Genomic DNA, 21,894 nt, shown 5'->3' with positions numbered 1-21,894 from the left:
AGCCTTGTCAATAGTCGATTGTTTGGAGAAGAACCCTTCAACAGTTCATCAAACATTTCATAAAAAATCTGTTTTTCCATGGTATAATTATCTTGAATGTCAAACCAAACTTAGGAACATCAAGAGCAGCCATCAGGTAATACGACGTCACATAAATTGTGCTAATCAAAATCGAATCATAGCTCTCCTGACAGTTTATACATGTGGGTACATGAATGATCAACTTCTCCCCACTGATCAACTTCACCCCGAATTACGGTACAGTTTTTATCATGATTCCAGAAGAGTTATCAGAAGTAAGATCCAGACAAATATCTCGGTAATATCCAAAGAAATGAGAATAACAAATTTGTGAAATACTTCCTACAAATAATTAATTACTTGAAAAAATCATTGACAGGAAAGGAATTTTAGGGGAAATATTTAAAGGTATCTTTTCAGACATTCTTGATTGTGTCGATAAAGCAATTCTTGGGGTAGTTTATGAAGAAACCTTGGAAAACATTCTAGGAGCAATGACCTAAAAATATAACCTAAACTAACCTATTAACCTAAATTTAGTCTATTTGGAGAAATATTGCAAAAATGTCTTTCCCTAGAGAAATCATAGAGTTGTTTATAGACGAAATGCTGGTACAGTTTATCTTAGGGGATTCTTGGAGGAACTGTATGTAATCCTCAATCCAACAGTTTTAAAACAATAATTCAAACTTAATAGTTCAACTTTTTATCAGATTCCAGTGCCCAAATCTTAGATGAGCAAAACGTTCCGATGACTAACTTTCGACCAGATAATTCGATTCCAATTTGAATATACGGCACCCGAAACAAATCACCATTCGAAGGTTGAAAGCCTGACCTTTCGCAAAAACAATAAACCTGTTCCAGGTGGAAAGCAAAAACAAAAACTTGCTTTATCGGCTGACGTCAAACATTGGAATCGAAATCTCATGCGATCATAATCCACACGTTTGGGCTATGTTGCAGAAACCTAAGTCCTCAAATGCACTTTAGAAATCAACTTCGAATGCATTGTTTTTGTATGTACGTCAGCTTTAATCACAACCAACATCTCAACTTAATAGGACTCCTTTTCTCGCTATACCAAGAATTGTGGACGGAACAAATTGGGGAAAAACAACGTGGCAAAACAATCTTGTCCCGCCGTGCGATTTTTTTTTCTTTCAATCGACCACCAAGACAAATGTTTGTGCCCGCTATTTATTCTGCTGATAATCAACTTTGCATCCACCTTGATGGAGAACACGAGCTCAATTTGGCAAGTGCCTTTGCGCCGAGAATGGGTTGTTAAGTGTGTACGTATGGCAAAAAGTTTTACAAGTACAAGTTTTTTTTCTGAGCGACAAAAAACCCCAAATGCGTGCGGAAACCGGTTCTTTTTCAGGACGGGAATGGATAAAAACAAAGCCGAAAGTGGATTTTGCGAAGTAAATCATCAAAGATCATCAATATTTTATGAATTTTCGAAATCAAATTTTTTGGCTTCAGGGCAAATTTTTTTGCTCAAAAACGAAACAATGCTCATGAAAATCTATCTAAAGATGTATTAACAAACGAGCGAAAAAACTTGTCTTCAGTTTTTGATAATTGAATGATGAATTCTTGAGCTTTAAACAACAGGTTAGACAATCATTGATGTTTTCTGAAAAATGATTCAGAATAATCGCTACTAGCCTATAGAGCGATCGGCTGCTTGCCATGATTCATTCAAGGCTGTTCTCCACCCACTACTGCAGGGCATTGTCAGTCAACATAAATTGTTTGAACTTAGAAACAGTCACTCACCGGATCGCCCATTCACCAAATTCCGCCACAATCCCCCTGCTGTCAACGATGGACGACACCCGCAACGATCGCTAATTGAATCCAATTATTTACAGGAATGCTTGCGACTACTCATCAGCATTGTCGATGCTTTTGTATGAGCAAGGTGGGCTATCAACTCACGCTGAGGATCGCTTCTTCAATGCTGCCGTTTACTCTTACCCAGTGTTTCCCAAACTGTAAACCAAAGACCGTTTTCAGGTGCGTCACAAATTAATGTACAACTAACTTTTAAATCAACTCACAGTTTTGTAAAATCTGTTAAAATCCACCGATCGCTATTATTTTGTGGAGAATCTAATTGTGAAATGGTCAAATTTATACTCAAAACTCTAGTTTTCGTCTAAAGCATCCAAAAATAATAATTGAGCATCAAAAGTTTTATGAATTTCATTGATAAGTATTCTTCGACTCATAAAGTTAGAATTATGCGGAAAATATACCATATAAATCGCCATACAAGCTAGTAAACTTGCATGCAAGTTTACTGATATCGTTAAAAATTCAATTCTCAAAAGCTAAATATACCTATTATGACATATTTGAAAACGGCAATGGATTCAGCTACCCTAAATTAGGTAAATATAAGTACTTTCGTGATGCAGTGTTACATAAGTTAAAAGTTTAAGAACCCTCGCTCTTACCGACTGAATCGGGTGACTTATGTGCGGTGGTCAATGCACAGTGGTCCAGGAATCAGTTTTACGCGGAAAGATGCATTTTGAGCTTTAGAATGAAACATTAGACAAAAACGGTCTTCTACAAAGTTGTTTGTATTAGTTAAGCCGTTTGTTTGGTTTTATTGAAAATTAGGGTGGACCACATTTTCATAGAGATTGTATAACTAACTTTTTTATTTGTAGAAATTATATTATACATGCTTTAGCAAAGTTATAGACCATTTAATTTCAAGCAACTTTGCCAAAAAAGTTTTTTTGTATCTCTTAAATTGACCGATTTAGAGCTTTTTTCCTACGGTGACATAGGGTGGTCCGAACAAAACTGGTTTTCTGGCTCTAGAGTTTTCAATTCAAATTTCTCATCAAAGTAGTCTATGAAACACTTTTAGAGCTTTGAAAAATGCGTAATTTGGTGAGTGAAGAAACTCGCTATCTCCTTCCGTTTAGGTGTTATTGTTGTTTTTCTCTCAAAAACATGCCTACTTTGATTATGAATATCTCTGATTGGGGCAAACATAAAAAATATCTTTTGACGGCATTCAAAAGACAAAATAAAATTGTATATTATATCAAAAAATTACAGATGTGTTATTTTTGTAACTCTAATAAAATGCCTTGAAAAACAGAGGATTTTAAGCAGAATAACTTTTGAACCAAAATAGATATCAACAAGCTTTTTGCACGAAAATTTGCGTTTTGTTAAGTTCTAAAAGTCGTTCATAGACCGCTTTGACGAGAAATCTGGAATAAGAAAGATAGGGCTCTAAAACTATTTTGAAGATTTTCATAGTATGTATATTTTTATTATTTAGCATTTTGAGCATGAGAATGAAATTTTAGACAAAAATGATCTTCTACAAAATTGTTTTTAAAAATGTAAGCTTTCATACTGTGTCATTTGAAACTAGGGTGGTCCACAATATCACATAAATATTATAATCAACTTTTTTATTTGCAAAAGTACTGGTATATGCTCTTTGGCAAAGCGGTAGAACTTGAAATTTTGATCAACTTTGCCAAAAAAAGTTTTTCTGTAGCTCAAAATTTGACCAATCTAGAGCATTTTTTCCTAATCATCGCAGGGTGGTCCAACAAAAATAAGTTTTTCAACTCTAGTTTTTTTAATATTATTTTCTCGTCAAAGTCGTCTATGAACGACATTTAGAACTTAACAAAACGCAAATTTTCATACAAAAATATTGTTGATATCTATTTTGGTTCAAAAGTTATTAAAGTTTTTGTGATAAAATATATTTGATTTTTAAGACGTTTTATTAGAGTTACAAAAATAACACATCTGTAATTTTTTGATATAATATACAATTTTATTTTGTCTTTTGAACGCCGTCAAAAGATATGTTTTATGTTTGCCCCAATCAGAGATATTCACAATCAAAGTAGGCATGTTTTTGAGAGAAAAACAGCAATAACTCCTAAACGGAAGGAGATAGCGAGCTTCTTCACTCACCAAAATACGCATTTTTTAAAGCTCTAAAAGTGTTTCATAGACTACTTTGATGAGAAATTTGAATTGAAAACTCTAGAGCCAGAAAACCAGTTTTGTTCGGACCACCCTATGTCACCGTAGGAAAAAAAGCTCTAAATCGGTCAATTTAAGAGATACAAAAAAACTTTTTTGGCAAAGTTGCTTGAAATTGAATGGTCTATAACTTTGCTGAAGCATGTATAATATAATTTCTACAAATAAGAAAGTTAGTTACACAATTTCTATGAAAATGTGGTCCACCCTAATTTTCAATAAAACCAAACAAAGGGCTTAACTAATACAAACAACTTTGTAGAAGACCGTTTTTGTCTAATGTTTCATTCTAAAGCTCAAAATGCATCTTTCCGCGTAAAACTGATTCCTGGACCATAGTGCAATGGGGCCATTGGCAATTTTCCGAACCACCACAAGAAGAGCATTCCGATGACGAAGACGTTGGATGCTGCGCAATTAATGTTGACTCGCCCGGCTTGTATCTTCGTCTCTTCTCACAGATGATGACGAGGTAGGTATAGGGGTCTCTTGATTTTTTCGTTGTTATGCAGGAGCTATTCGAAAGCCGCGGCTGCCGTCATCGCCCGCCGTCTTCTTTAGGTCATCGACATAATGATCTGCAAAGCAACGGATGCCGCATGGAATTTCGACAAAATGTATGCAGATATGGAAACAAACGAACAAATAAACAAACAGGTTGAGGAATCTTCGAGCGATTCGACGTTTAGCGATATGCACAGCGGTATAACACAGCGGCAAAAATGTCAAATTTCGATAATGCAAATTACAAACTTCCGGTGGAGCCGTTTCGGCCTTGTGATCATCGGTATAATATTTAGGGATCGTATCACTAGTGGTCTTTAAAAAAGACACGGGCACTGTGTTTAGCCATTTGCCTGCGCAGACTGTATAGCTTAACAGGGTAGTTGGTAAAGATGGACAATAATGCTCAAATAGCACAGACGAGAAACGTTGTATAGTTGTATACGTGAAATGCCGGTCTCCCAAAGAGTATCAGAATGTCTACAAATCCAGATGGCCAATTTAATTCAACACAAATTTTAAAAAATCTTGTGTTTTGAGAACCAATAAAAAAATTGTGCTAAACTCTCGAAAAACAAAAAAAAACGTTATCACGATTTTTTTTTTTTTTTTTGAAACAAAATTAAACTGCCTATAGATGGGTATTCAATAGTTGATAGTTGTACGAAGATCTTTTGGTAGATGAAAAGTACCAACAGATATTTCTTCAGTACGCTTGCCCTAGTTCCATTAGAAGATGTGTCAGGTAATTTATCAGAAATTCATTAAGATAAAACACCTTCTCATACTATCTTATCAGAAAGATATTTCCTAAGATTAAAGTACAAGTGAAGAGTCGTGACAATTGGCGTAGCTAGAAATTTTTGTTCTGGAAGGGCCTGGCTTCATCTGGTGTTGGGAATATAAAATCCATCACAATAATCAGCACCCGAATGAAGCGATTTGGACAAGGAGTTTGGGACTGCCTCCTCCTTGTTGTTAACTTTTCGTGGATCGAGGGCGGGCTTTTCGACCCCATCTATTGAGAGCGTTGATCTTACAGTTGTTCGTGAAAACTTTCTTCTGGAAGGAGATTCTCTTTCCCTGACGTGTTTTTCGTGCAAGTGTATCTGCTTGTGGGTCCGTACATCCATTTTTGGCCCTTCATAAAGGAGTATGACTGCTCACAAACAGCAGTACAATTAGCAATGGGCGATTTTGAATCGATGTTCCGAAATCGATTTTTCCGTTCCGATTAATCGATTTTTTAAATCGATGTAGGAGCACTCAAAATCGAGTGGATCGATTTTCTTCATTCGATTTCTTGTTTCGATTCAAAAGGATGAAATTGATTAGCATTTTTAATGAGTTGATGAACTACAAATCTAGTTTTGGATAAACCTTGCAGTCTTATTTATAGAATTTTTAATCTCAAACCGAATTCAATTAAAGCAACTTAAAGAACATATGCTATTGCTTTTGGTATTATTTTGAGAACTTGTTTTTGTTAATTTTCATATGAGCTTTTTAATCGAATCGACTCAAAAACATCGATTAAATCAGTGAATCGATTCGACATATCGAATTTGAATCAATTAAGAAACATTCTAGTTCTAGTTAAATTTGCCCAATGCTAAATACAATCCTAATCAAATCGCTTTTCAAATTATTCAATAGGCAGATAATTTTCACAAATCTTACTGTTTTCGGGGATTTTTAGTTATTACACCTTGTTGTGTTTTCAGCGGATATATTTTGAAAGAATTTCGTTCTTTAATTTCGAGATTCATACAAAGGATTCCTTCACTAATCGCTCTTGAAATAGATTAATGAATTCCGCCAGGAATGGCCTCACATAGCTTCCACAATTTTCATTTATTTTTGTGTTTCCCCAGCCGTGTTTTTTTTAGATATTTTTAACAATTTCTTAAAAAGTTTCTTCAAGAAATAGTGCAGTAAATGACATAACTTTAAATTTTCAGGACCGTTATGCCATACGAATGTACCAGAAACCCACCATTTACTGTTACAGAGTATAATCCATCAGTGATTTCTCCAGAGTTTTCTTCAAATATTCTACAAATTTTCCCGGATTTTTTCAGCAGATCTTAAAAAAAATTCCCGAATCAGTTCTTAAAGTGTATTATCCGAGAAGCTTAAGGGATAGTGATTCCTCTAGGAATTAGAAATGCTTCTTCACGATTTTCGAGAGTTTTCTCTAGAGAATATTGAAGGATTTTGTTTTAAACATCTTACAAGAGATTTTTAGAATATTTTTTAGAAAAAATGTAATTATATTGAATCCATCAGATATTGCTCCATTGCTTTCGAAAATTATTTAGGAGAAATGTTTCCTTAAGTAATGTTGCAAATTAATTGTCAATCAATAGTATTAGCATTTTTTAGTTGATATTTGAAAAAAAACAATATTGAATTTCAACACTTCATTTCACTTTGCATAAAGGATAAAGACAATGAAAATACTTAAAAATCCTAGTGACGAGTAAAAATCCATAAATTTAAATAGCTTATTTATCTTGTGACAGTGACACTGAAAATGTCTATAAAGCGCAGATGAATTAGGCCTATCTGTCATAAGACAAGCAAAATATGAAAATTGAACCGAAGTTTTAGCTGTTCCTTCAAATATTTATCCGTAAGTTATATCAGTTTTCTGTAGAATTTAGTCTAAGGATTCTTGTATGAACTTCACCAGACATTCAACCAAGAATTTTTCAAGGACTTTTTTGTAAAAATCTTTGAAATCTGTGGATAATTGCTTCAGAAAATAAGCATTACAAGATAATCATGATTCATTCATGAAATCCACAACAATTTTTTTCTGAAAATTCTTTAAAAGTTCTACTTTTAGTAAACTATTCAGTAATTCATCCCGCTGTTTCTTCAAAAACTTCACAGATTGCTTTGAACACTTCTTAATAAAAAATTCTAAAAATTAACGTTCAAGAATCTGTTATTGTAATCATCTTCATCATCGAAACTTCAAAAGCAGTGTTTCTGTTCAAAACATAAAATTATTGCATGAAAAGGTTTTCACTTTGTTTCGGTTGGAGAATAGAATACAGTCAATACACTTTCATTTAAGTTTTTTTCGATTTTGGAAAATTACTCCTTAAAAATTTAAAATTTAAATTTAAAAATTAAATCCTGCCTCCTTAATGTATGCATGTTTCCAGGTATTTATTTTGCCCTCTAATACCCAAATGTTTATTTCCGATTGAAGTATCATTTTTTGCTATCAAAAACGATCTAAACACGTTTTGGACAATGATTTACTTTCATTTGCAAATTTATGATTTTGGTTTTTGATAATTCTATTTTTTTTAACAACATTTTTTTCTGCAACTTATTCTATTTTCCGTGTAGGAACTAACGAAAAAATCGATTTGAAATTATTTCAATTCTGTGATATTGCAGATTGGTTGATTGCAGAAAAATATGTGTATAATGTACAAATTTTTGTTTTACACATTAAATCAGACCCAGGCATTTGTAGGTTATAAAATAATACAATTTTTCCAACCTTTTTGAAATATAAAAAAATATTTCAAAAGTCGCATATTACTCCAAGGTTCAAGCTAAAAACAACTATTTTGAATTCCGAGCTAAGAAAAAATACACAACATTCCAAAATGTACCCGGTTTACTGGCGGGATTGGGTATAAGAGGGTTAAATGTCTTTCCAGGGTTTCAAACATCTTTAAGGTATTATCCAGGCATTTCTCTCCACGGAATTTTTGAACACTTCATCCAAGTTTCTTTACCATGAAATATAGTAATAATGATGAAATTATGCAAGATTTCTATACAAGTTTTTATTCTGCCAACATTACATGTCTTGTAGAAATAAGATTGTTTGAGTCTGGAGGAATTTTCATCGGATAATTGGAGAAAATTTTCAAAGGATTGTATAGCGAAAAACTATTCTTGAATATGTACATACCTGTATAACAAAATGCCAAAGGAAATGGTTCAGAGAAATATTTATTTCATTGATTGGGCGAATTCTGACGGGAAGAAATTTTATAAAACAATCCTCATTTTGCAAAATTACTGTCGAAATTTCTGAAAGTATAACCGACGGTGGTAGAATAAGGAAGAGTTCTTGACCAATCTCCTACCGGCGTGTCTTTGACAATTGCTCGTATTATTCTTCATGTGATTACAAGACATTTAGATAGCCTGATTTTAACCTTCTTTCGAAAATTCCTGGTGATCTTATTTATTATGTGAAATTTCTTGCATGTAAATTATGCTGGTAAAATGTACAACGGTTCATTAGGGATGCTCTAGAGCATCATTGACGAATTTTTGGAATTATTTGGCTAGGTTAAGTTCTTAAGGACAATACTAATAATTCCTCACATGATATTTAACTAGATTCTGCCAGATTTAATGGTGAAAGCTCTGATCATATTTTTGCTACAAGTTTCAACAACTTTCGTAGGAAAAACTCACTTGTAAGATTAAATATAAAAAATGAAACTCTGACAGAGCTTTTCGAGTTTATTTTACAAAAATCTTTTGTTTTTTTTCTATATAATACATTATGTATTATGTTTTTAAATTAAATTTCTTATTAAAATGATTTTAGTTAAATCAAAATCTCCATCAAAATGTCTGCCAAACATTCATTCAATTTTTTTTAATGCACAAGTTCAACAAATTCACCAGTTATTACTCCACTAATATTTATTTTACAAATTTCCTGAGTAAAATTAAGAACCACAGTTGAACAGTACTTTTGAATTCGAGAATTGCAGCTTAACCTAAAATGAATTTCGAGTGTACGTTCTAAAGAAAATTCTGTTGAATTGTTGAGATAAAAGTTTTATCGATCTGTCACGGAATAAGTTTGCCAGCATTTGTGATGGAAATCCCTTCCAGCTTCATTTGGAAAAGACAAGATTTAGAAGTTAGATGGAATTCTTTGTAAGACAGTTTGATGATATTTCGGGACTTTATTCTTACCGCACTAAGAGGAGGGCTTGTTGATGAAATACGTGAAAAGATTCTTAGTAGAACATGTGAAAACTATTCCAAGAAATACAGAAATAAATTCTATTGGAACAAATTTAGTTGAAAATGGTACTAAATCATGGAAAAGAAAAGCAGATGATTCTTACTCTGAAGGGATTCCAGGGGGTAGTTAGACGCCACCACAAATTACGTAACGCTCGAAGGTGGGAGGAAGTAGACTCAAGCGATACGACTTATACAATTTTTTGAAAATTTTTATACAAAAATCGTTACGGAAGGGGGAAAGGGGGTCAAAAATTTACTATTTTAGCGTTGCACAATAAATGGATGCTGCTTTATAATAATGCTTCACAGTGGAGGAATGTGCTGTACAAAATACGACAGTTATTAATTCAACACATCAAATTGCACTTCATAAATGAGCTAATTCAAATGAAATATATTTTTTTTTAAATTTCATGTTGAATACCATGAAAAATCACACCTTCTCTGAAATTTTTTTTAAACTTGAACTCTGGTGAACAATTAGAATTATGTTTTTAATTTTATAAAAAAAAGAGGTGGTTATATACAGTATGGGATCACATTATACCGTCACCTTTTTCCGGAGTCCACTGTTCCAACGTACCTGAAAAAAGAAGCAGAGATTCCATTAGTATTACAAGCCATCAAATATAAATATATTATTAAGAGTGTTGTTGGGGAAAAGTTACGAGAGCTAAAACTTCGCGCTAAATAAATTTCACCGATAAAATATTCGAAATCTTTCCGCCCAAACACTGATCTGTAGCATTATCCATACTATTCTTATGTGTTGAGTTTCGTTGGTGAAATCATTTATTTTTTTCATTGAAATGCTGTCTTAAATATAAGCATGTAAGTAGATTTCTACAAGAGACATTGGTGGAATTCCTGAAATAATGCGCAATTCATTATGGCATTATGGCATTATGAAATAATATTAGACGTAACTTATAGAAGAACTATCATTAAATAAAATTTTGAATTTTGAATGTTTGGAGAAACTTCTGTCTAAATACTTTATTTATGTTCGTAAAATGCTTATTTCAGTGGGCTTTGTAGCCGTGCGGTTAGCGGCGTCAGTCGTTTAGTCGTATTGTGCTACTGAGTGTTGGTTCAATTCCCGCCCCAGTCGGAGAAAACTTTTCGTCAAACGAAAAATTCTTCACTGGTCCACTGGTCGTTCCGTGTGTCCGTTGTCTAATGTTAGTTATGTTCAGTCTGTGCAGCCTATGGCTGAAGACGGTGTAAATTGTCTTTTAAAAAAAATACTAACAATTTTTTGATAACTTACAAGAAAAGACTTACTGATACAATTCCAAAATCATGTTCAAATTATTCCTAATTTAGTCATTAGTACATTATTGGTTAAAATCACATTACACTTCCTATGAGTTCACAGGAAAAAAAACCTAGACAAGTTCTTCTAAAGTATCTTAATAACATCTTCAGTAGTTTATCGGCGATTTTTTTGAAAGTTTTTTGTCCAGACCCATAATGTGATTTTGACAGGAATACACCAAACGTGTTTGGTCAAAAATAAGTAAAAATATTTTTTCGTAAGAGTAATCATTACGTAAATTGAACTTTTGTTACATAAATGTTGAATTCCAAAAATGCAAAATTAATGTTGTATGAAATTTCTAAAATAAATATCAAATATGATACAAACCAGATTTGCTTGTCGAAGCCTGTGAAAAGCTTTGGTATCATAATCTATGTTAGCCATGAACTCTGTGAAAACCAGACCTTCAGATCTATAGGTGTAACGAGTGATCGTTTAAGGTTATACAAGTACAGGCCTAAAGATCTACAAACGTAACCGTGACGTTTTAGTTGATTTTAAAAGTGGGTGATACCCATACGGGCTTATGTAATTATACTCTACCAAGATTTGAATTCAACGACTGTTCAAAGTTATTCAAGGACTGTTTGAGTACAGGTCATCAGATCTACAAGCGTAGCGAGTGACCTATCAGAACCTTGCAATTTAGAGTAGCATCCATATAGGTTCATTTAGTTAAGTTTTATCATGTTTATGCTGTTTGACAATCAAATTTGAAAAAGCAAATGAAAACCAAATTTAGTACTATATCATTTAATCCCTTTAGAATTTATATCTTTTGACATACACGCGTATTTCTACCTCAATTATAAGTCTGCCTTCAGTGACGTGTACTAGACTATACTTTTTTTATTAACCTCTCTAGGCCAAATACAGGTAATGTCCACTGAAATGTTAGTTGTGCACAGTTTTGCTTAATTTTAAATATTTCAATGCATTGGCTAAGTGATAAAATCAATTCCAGAGGAAGGTTCTTTCGACAGATATTGCACATGGGAATCGATCCCCATTGGTTCTCACGGATGGTCATTGTAAAACTGTGGTTGCACGTGTTTTCCACTCCGAGTGATGTCAATAGAATTAGTTACAATAATTATAGACCCCCTGTTCGATAGGACTTCTGCCCACCACATGCCGTTTCTCAGTAGCACAACATTCTCTAATGCAGTTCGTCGTCATAGAGCCACAGAGCTCTAGCATAAGCTGGTGTGAAGCGATCCAGTGTCTGTTTGCGCCAGTCAGTGCATTAGGTACTCAATTCTGGGTAAAAATTCCCATTCTCACCAATCTGCGTTAGAATTGTTGCAGCACCGGCTGACTGCGACCGGTTCAAAGATCCTTCGATTTCGATTGGCCGCGGTGCCACCCGTCGTCGTCGTCGGCGTCTACCATCTATCTACACAGCAAAGAAATAATTGTTGTATCACCTCATTTTAGCTGTCTCGTCGCAAATATGATGGACAATTGCATTTATTTTTATGTACAAAATCAACTGGTGACAGTTGAAAATTAGAACCTAGCATTCTATAAAACATGTTTGATAAATTGACAAAAAACTATGTTTGAGCGGGATTTGAATCCTAATCTAAGCGAGTGACAACCGCGTTAGATACCTATCAGTCATATCAACACGCTGAGCCTGAGAGCAGTGTGTTGGTTTTGCATTATGTTTTGTGTTGCTAACGTCGGTTGATTTTATTTTATTTTTTGCTGTGCAAGTGTGGAAGTCTATGCTCCAAGTCGTAGCCAAACAGCAAGCAAACGGCGACTAATGGCGAGCCCCCCACTGTGGAACCGAGATGTTTGTTTAATAAGGATACATGCGAAAATACTTCATTCCGTGAGAAAATTTTCAATTATTATTAAGGGTTTTTGCGTTGCATGTTCAGCCCCGCGTTGGTTTCTCCTAGCCTCTCCTTACCGAGACATCGACAAGGGTCGCGATATAGCAATAAAATGTATAACACCGCAAGAGCTGCTCTAAATAGGTTCCTTTGCTCAAAGTCTTAACTGGAATGTTACATAACTTAATGCCGTGCTGGTTCATATACCGGACAGCTTCGAATTATGGGTATTCATATAGGTATAAGGAATATTGAATTGGCAGCAGTTAATTCGAATTCAAAAAAGCTTCATTGTTCCAGTGAGAAATAGTACGTTATTGATCCTTGAAATATTTTTGCTACGGCAACATGCACCAACTGTCTTGGGCGTAGCCATGACTTCTATGAGGGTGGGGGAGGACAACTCCAGATAACGGATCCACCTAACGGTCTTGGATGGTTTGGCACGTCTGAATGGAGACGGTTCCATCGTTCCCATTAGAATGTCTGCAAGCATCCTGCAAAAATCTCTTCAAAGGACTTTCCACAAAAAAAAATCTGTTAGATTTTTCAGGTTTTTTTGTAAAGATTTTTCAGGAACTTTCTTCTGAAGTTCTTTTGAGAAAAAAAAAACTCCTGGTATTGGAAACTACTTTAACAACTTCCCCAGGATTTTTTCAAGGATTTCGCAAAACATTCGCCTACAAATTCCTCATTACCAGAAAGTACCCAATAGACATCCTCAGATATTTCTTCTCAAATGCCTTCAAGAATTAAACCTGAATTTTATCTAGAGATTATTTCTGGAGCAATTTCCTCTTTGTCAGCAATCATTTTATTTATTTATTTTTTCAAGGATATCATAAATTATTTTTAATTTTTTTTTTAAGATATCCTCAGCATATTTCTTAAGGCATTTAGAGATTACTCATAAGCATTTTTCTGAGATTCAGATATAAATTAGTCCATAAACTCCACTATGAATTACTCCCTAATTTTTTCACTAGAGATCTAGAGGAACGCATCTAATACTCAAAATCGTGTACTTTGTTCTGGAGCGTGTTAAAACGTAATTTTGTCGGTCTGGTGTCTTCGGATAAAAATTTTCAAATTATATAGAGCAGCGGGAGGCTAGAATATTTAATTCGGAATCTCGTCACAAGTGGAGCTGCCTATTTCAACTGTTGTAAATTAATGATATTGGAACAATTTTACTGAACATAACAACTCTTTATCTGGTCACTCTAACGAAAAACAACGAAATTATATGAAAGAACCTCAAAATATCATTTTATTCGAAAATATTCAAAAGTTGAAGTTTTCGATGATAACAATTTCTACAAAATGATATCAATAGATAAAATACACAAGTTAACGGAAGTGATAAAGGTTCTAAGATGCAAATAGTAAAAAATATTGTCAAATTTTAGTAAAAAATTGCCCATTTTTTAAAGTTGTTTTGCTATCAGGAAGGAAAATGGATGCAGATAATACCTCCCTGGTTATAAACTACTTTATAATCAGTTGCATATTCTAACAGTTCTACCTGTACCTATTGGTGTCCTTTACTAAATATTCTGGTCATCCGATGATCCATATTATTTTAAAATTTTCATCCGCGTACACTATACCGATAAAAGTCTGTTTTAACACGGTATAGAAAAAAGTTCACGATTTTGTACATTCGGTTCACTGTGCAGTAGCTGAATATGTCTACAGCTTCACTTTTATTTCTCCAAATACTCAATCAAAAATGAAGAAACTCAGCATTTTCCAATGGAGAACTCTTGTTAGTTTTGAAATATAGGCCCATTTCGTGCTAAATCCTATTTTCCCTCTCAGATTTCAATGAAACTTTTTGAATATGTAGACCTTTACCATAGACCTGTAGACAACTGTTTAAATTTCAATGTAAAAATACTAATAAAAATATTTTTTGTGGTTCAAGAGACAATTCCAAATAGAAATTCTGTGGAGATTACTACTTCCTGATAGAATCCTATAGTAATTCCTGAAAAATTGATTGATTAAGAGATTTGCCCAACACAAAGTTAATTTTGGCTTGCTTAGACAACTAAGTTAAATAGTGAAATTTTGGGGACTTTTTCTGTGCGATGTAGTATATTTCACTGAATTTGAAGATAAAATGCATATTCTAGGAAATTTTAAAGTTTTTCTGTTACTTAAAATGTGTCTGAATTTTTTGGCCCACAATATGCCAAAAATGGTTTTTTTTTTTCAGAAGAGGTTACCTTAGTAACTGGCTGAGGGAAGGTTGTGCATTTTTACCGTGGTACTCAAATAGTGAAAAAATGTGGAATCATCAAAGTAAAATCGACGAAAAATACATATCCGAACGAAGAAAAGAGCAAAGTTGCGAAAGCAAGTTAAATTTCACTTGGAAAATGGATTAAAAGTTGATAATTTAGAATTTCAAAAAGCGGAATTGATGTGAAAAAAACGAATTGACGACAGCATACGCGGAGGAAGTCATTAGTGTATGAGTGAACGCGGTCTCAGTAGTAGTGGTAGTGAAAGGTAGGACGGGTGGATGTGGTGTGGTGTGAGAGGTGAACATGTTGAGAATTTTTGCTTGCGAGGCTTACCCACACCAACTGACTAAAGTGATCTTTCGGAAGCGGGAAAGAGAAGCGGGTATGAGCAAGATGTCGGTACGATTAGAAAACTGGGCATGTACAGTGGTGTTCAATTGGAGTGTTGCAAATTTAATATGATGGAAGCGGGCACTGCGCTTACTCTAAATTTATATACGGTTAGTCGTTAAAAACGGCATACCGCCATGGGCTGATCATATTGTATGAGTACAGGTAGAAACTATACTCAATTTGAAACTTCTGATTATTCATTAATGTTCAAGATATGTCGATTCGGTCTTAAGACTGTTGAAATTTATCGAAATTAGTGTAAGTCTAATATTTTTTCTATGAGCCCATATATAAGGAAAGAGTGTAAATATAAAAATCGACCTTTTCAAATTCTCGCCGATGAAAGATTTTACCAAGGCTAACTTTCGTTGAAAATGTTTCCATTAGGCACCGTTCACAAATTACGTAACGCTCAAGTAGGCTCAAGCGTTTCGGCTCATAACAAATTTGAAAATTTTCATATAAAAAGAAATACGGAGAGGAGTGACTGGGTGAACAATTTCCGATTTTACCTTTACGTAATAAATGAACGCAGCCTTACAAAAAAAAATATGTTGTCGCCTTACAGCTTAAAAAAAATGTGAAAGTTCGAAAGAAAATTACCAAGTTTTCGGTCGAACCTACAAATAGTATTTTTTTTTTTACAAATCTCAATCGATGTCTACAATATTTAGAGTAAAAGTTTCTTTTTCCAAAAGCTTTCGAACCACTATGGCATTTATGACATTTGTTTTAAAGTGAACGTCCCACCTTATTGTTTGAGTACAGAATGATCTAATGGTGTCAATAGTCCAATTTCTAGACGGAAAAATCCTTGAACAATTGTTTGCCATGCTTCAAAGGAATCTTTGTAAATATTCCTGAACAGATTCATGAAGTAATATGCCAGTGTTTCAGAAACAACGTATTCTTATATGATTTTTTATCTTCATGAAAACTATTAGAAGATTTCATGGGAGAATTTTGTGCATGAATTTTTATAGGAAATCCTAAGAAAATTGATAAAGGAATTCCAGGAAAATTTTTAAGAATAACATTTATAAGCACCCCTTTTAAAGCTTCCTCAGCAATTCCACTGTCCATCTTTTTAGAAAAGATTTATTTTGTGTTAATTAATGATAGTTGAAAATCTATGGCAGAACTCAGGTGAAGTTAGGAACAATCCTTGATCAGTTGTGGATTCTTGACAAAATATTTGAATTATTGTTGATAAGATCTTTGACAGAGGGCTGTGTTTAGTTAGACTCCAAGAATTCAGTCATGACGCAATTGTAAAGAATTTGAATGCCGGAGACAATCTTTGAAAAACTCAAACGTATTTTGAGCTTCGTAGACACCAGTTGCTTTCTTTTTCTTTGGCCCGGGGGAGGTGATGGTTTTAAAGACCCATTTGCTTGCCCCGCGTTAGTTACGTCCATGTCCATCTAACCAAAAAGTATTCAATCATTTAAGCTTGTATCTACATTTGCCATTCTAATACTCCTCCCAAGCGAGGAGCCTGAAATCCAGGACAGTTCATGCATGCAACTGAAACGACCTTACCTTCCGGCAGGCGTTTTCCTTTCTCTACCACAATGAATCCGTCGTTGTCGACCAAATCGCATGCTAACCAAGTCTATATCGGTCGGTTGTGTTATTTATGAAATGGCTATTAGAAATATGGGGCCTCTCTGTTTAATTGGATGGGTTGCCCGGTTAAAGGGCCTCACGGACCGGCAATGTGTCATCCATCTAGGAGGATTGTGTTACGTTTTCCCCGAATGTCGTTTCCCCGAATGATCCGTTTCCCCGAAAATACATGCAGATCAAAACAAGTATGAATAGTCTATAGTGACAAGGTGGTAAACTAAGAAGAATGATAAGCTATCTAAAGTAGGAAATATTTAGTCATTTTCGTACAAAGTTATGCAAAGCATGAAATTATGTCAACTTTTCGAGGAAATGGGCTATTCAGGAAAACGGAATACTTAGGAAACCAACATTCGGGGAAACGACATTCGGGGAACAGCAGCACAACCCTATAGAAGAACAATACTGCGTCGCATGTATCGCGTCGGTTCGGATTCTTGTGTGGTTTCAATGGAAACGACTCCCTCGACTCGGATGAAATCAATTAATCAAATTCACTTGAGCTATTTGTCGCTCTGAGCAAGCACAGCAGTTGGAGTTAATTAAATCATTAGGTTGTCTGCGCTTTGGCGCACAAACTGGGCCACACGTCATTGATGGGGCCCATGTCTTTGGGTAATGTAAAGTGTTCCAAATCTGGAGTGAACAATATCGAGCATCGGATCCGAAGAGATCTAAATCAATTATCCTCATCAATTAATGCCCTCTATTTTCCGTTCAATCCGGGCGGCAATCATCCGGAACATCTTCCAAAAATATCGAAGCAGCAGCAGTACGTTTGCACTTGAACGCCTAATTGGCAAACACTGGCGAAGGCATATAATGGGGGTGATTCAGAGTGACGGCTTTAGGTCATCATGTGAATTTACAACATATGAGAGAATGAAGGAATAATAGATTTCTTTCATTTCGGAAATGATCTGGGTAAATCTTTGGCATGCTTGAATTTTAACTTGACTAATTGTGAATGTCTAGAACCCCACTCAGTGCCGTCAGTGTCAAAAGTGGGGTCATGGTACTAAACATTGTCATATGGATACTAAATGCATGATTTGCGGTGGTTTTTCTCACGATAAGGATGTCTATCCTGTGGAGGAAAAAAACAAAAAGTTTGTATGTGCAAATTGCGGGGGCAACCACAAGTCTTACTTTTGGGATTGTCCTTTGCGCAAACGCATCGTTGAGGCTTGTACCAGGCAGAATCTCCAACAATTCTCATTTTTTTTTTTCAGTTAACGATCAGGTGATCATACCCATCAGGTAAATTATAAACATACTCATTCACAAATTGAGGACATTCAAGTCAAATGTAACAAAAATATGGAATGTCCATCAATTAGCAAACAATATAACTTTTCAAATAATAGTTGCAAACTTCCATTACCACGATAAGTGCTATATACATTTAAGTTATGTAAGTTTCAGTATAGTAAAAACCGTTCTTAGATCTTTATAATCAGGTAAGTTAAATTCACCCACAAACATTTGGACTACTATCGCAAATGAAATTCAAAATTTGATTAAAAATAACAGCCTAATTGAAAAAAATTATAGCTAAATTGAGTTTTGCGGAATTAGGATAGAAGTATTGCCTAATGCATAACATCTAGATACAAGAAATGAACGTAATATTTCAAGGAAAGATAGCACATCGGATACCATCGACCTTTTTTAATTAAGCATATTGCGACATTGAAGTATCTTGCAACAAAACACGCTTAATTTGTCACCGACACCCCATGTGTTAACTTTGGTTGACAAAAACTCCTCTCAAGGATATCATCACCGGAAAACTGAACCTTCATATCGATCGAAACTCATACAGGAAACAATCAGAAAACGAGCAAAAGACAGGAAGTGACCCACCGATAAAGCAATAAAGCACAATCAATGAACAAATCGCATACAGTTTATGAGCCGAATCAAAAGTTTCAAATTACAACACTTCGGCGAGCAAGCGAGCAACGCGTGTCTTGTGTGCATCGATCGCGCATGCGAACCGATCCGGTGTGTGTGCTGCTCCGAGAATTCTCCACCAAAGTTGGATCGCTTGGTTGACCATAAAAATTATATGAACAGAATATAAAATAAAAAAGACCTACAATCAGCCGACTAAGCGAATCGCAGCTGCAACCGAACGTGATGGTGGACAAACTAGAAACTAGCTGGTGGCGTACCTGGTTGACGGTGCTTCTAAGATCGTTGATATTAGAAAAAAAAAAACAAATATACGACGTTTTCTATCGCTAAACTACATGTCTAAACGAAGTTTTAAAAACAACCGTTCTGATATTACACCCTTTTGATAGCATGAGTCCACATATTCAAAGGAATGGTTTTTTAATCATCGTGATTATCAAAATAACATAATTTGTGTCTAAAGTTGGTTTGTTCAGTTATTTGGGCGAAGTTTTGAATTAGTGGATCGATAAAACTTCAAATTACGTAACCTTTTTTTCCTTTAAATGAGGCCTTTCAATACATTTAATTATGTTTTAATGTTATCAATTGCAAATCGAGATTCCATTCTACAGTTTTGTTTTCACAATTAACTGATTTTTTATAAGCTCATATGTTTAAGGCATTATGGAGCCGATTTCATCATGTAACTACAGTAATCTCTCCCTTACTTGATATTGAAGGGACCATCGAGTTAGGGAGGTATCGAATTACAGAACCCAAAAGCAGTGCAACTGCGTTCCAAGGGACCATCGAGATAGCCATGAAAACCAACTTTTACTATGGTTCTCTAACTCGAGATCGAGATACGGAATATCGAGTAAGGGAGAGTTAACTGTAAATAAATTTTCGTAGCGCATAGTTTAATGGGCTCATATACTTACAATTCAATATATTTGACATGCAGCTCATCGGTATATTTTGTACAACAAAGCGGAAGTATACGTCAATCAATACTTTTGAACTTTTACTGTTCGGTGTTGGCTAGTTCTCCGTCATACTTTATTAAATAATTTCCTTCTAGTGTTGATTTTTTTTCTCGAGTCCTACTAAGTATTACAGTTCAATCGAACTTCTCGACTTACAACTTAACCATAGAGAACGAAAAGGAAGCACAAATTTGATGCAGGTTTTATCTGATAATAGCGATCTGAAAATCACCGTGCCGCCGGTTCCAATTGGTGGAACAGCTGTACAGATATCAGTAAGTAGTAGATTCACGGCACACACTGCCACTCCAAGCAACTAGTGCTGCGGCAAAGGTAATTATTATGCGTTTTGTATAAACTATAGTTGCGATTATTTCATCCTTCGGTGGTTTGCAATATTGACGGCTTGTATGCCACCACCGGTTTCAGTGGACTATTACGAAGGTACAAAGCACCGATGCAGCCCACTGAGTGGTTCGATCTAGAACAAATGTCGATCAAAAATTCAAATTCTCATTTCAATGGTAAATTCTTCTTCTTCTTCTTCTTCTTTCTGGCGTTACGTCCCCACTGGGACAGAGCCTGCTTCTCAGCTTAGTGTTCTTATGAGCACTTCCACAGTTATTAACTGAGAGCTTACTGTGCCAATGACCATTTTTGCATGCGTATATCGTGTGGCAGGTACGAAGATACTCTATGCCCTGGGAAGTCGAGAAAATTTCCAACCCGAAAAGATCCTCGACCGGTGGGATTCGAACCCACGACCCTCAGCTTGGTCTTGCTGAATAGCTGCGCGTTTACCGCTACGGCTATCTGGGCCCCTGTGGTAAATATTGGTGTAATTTCCACTGTACTTATATATTTGACATATTTTTCGCCAGGCCCAAGCATTATGGGATTGTTTCGTGGGCTAATGGCTACCACTTCTGCGCCATAAGTAGAAAGGCATGGGTTTAATCCCAGGCTCGTCCCTTTCTTCGTTGTATCTTTCACTTGCTTCTATCTTTCACTCTTAATTTATCACACTTAAACTATTCGTTAACAGTAATCGCTAGAAACAGAGACGGAAAAGAAAAAAAAAACGTTTCCCTACGTTTCCATTCTTCCATCATTATAGCACGCCTTTTCTTACGCCTGATACATAGGCAGTCTGCTAATCAAAAAGCAAACTTACCCTCACAGTTATGGATAGCACACAGATATGAATCAGGGTTGGATTTAAATAGGAATATCTCACCAAATACAGTTGCAATTTCGCAGAACAAATTTTACCTACGTGAACCATAAATCCGTACAGCATTGCAACCGTCAACCATATTCCCAGTAGCGTTGATTCATAACTGTGGGGCATTGAATCTCATACCACAGTTATGGATCAAATATAAGGCGATTCCTAAAGAAACGCCAAAAAGTATGCTTTCACTACCACACCATTCGTTTACCTCGCAGATAAATTGCTTTGATAGTTTTCTGATCCATAATATGAGTCGATTTGATCCATAATAAAAATCCTCCTCTCCCACTGATCCACATCTGTGGGGTAGACATCGTTTGAAATTTATAATAAATTTATAAAAAGCATGAAAAATAAATCACTCCGTATGATTCCTCCACATTATCGAACCTTCAAACCCCTTAACTTTCGAATGATGAGTAAAAATTTAAATTCCGAAACATGCGTAATTTTAAATAAATAGAAATGTGTGGTCGGGACGCTTCTTTACTTTTGCCTCATATTCCGGGCACTTCGATTCGAATTCCGGACAGGTCAAACAAATCATAAATAGAAAATTCCAATCATCAAATGAAATCGTCAAATCACTAAAGATACGCATAAGGAAGTTGGACATTATAAATCTGCATAGATATTTATGGAAAATGCTTGTAAAACGAGCCTTGAAAGTGAGAACTTTTGAACGGCAAATATTGAAACATTTTGTGTGAAATGTTTCCCATACAAAGTAGAGTGTCCG

General features: G+C 35.0%; 1 protein-coding gene across 1 annotated transcript in view; it reads right to left on the bottom strand.

Moving 5' to 3' along the window:
- The window catches only part of LOC5566878, a 304,696-nt gene that overhangs the window by 200,615 nt on the left and 82,187 nt on the right, over positions 1-21,894 (bottom strand). The gene's annotated exons all lie outside the window — the stretch shown is intronic.

The sequence above is a fragment of the Aedes aegypti genome, chromosome 3 (genome assembly GCF_002204515.2).
Source record: "Aedes aegypti strain LVP_AGWG chromosome 3, AaegL5.0 Primary Assembly, whole genome shotgun sequence".
Lineage (NCBI taxonomy): Eukaryota > Metazoa > Arthropoda > Insecta > Diptera > Culicidae > Aedes > Aedes aegypti.
Note: the sequence above shows the minus strand (reverse complement) of the source record. Positions and strands in the feature narration are given on the sequence as shown.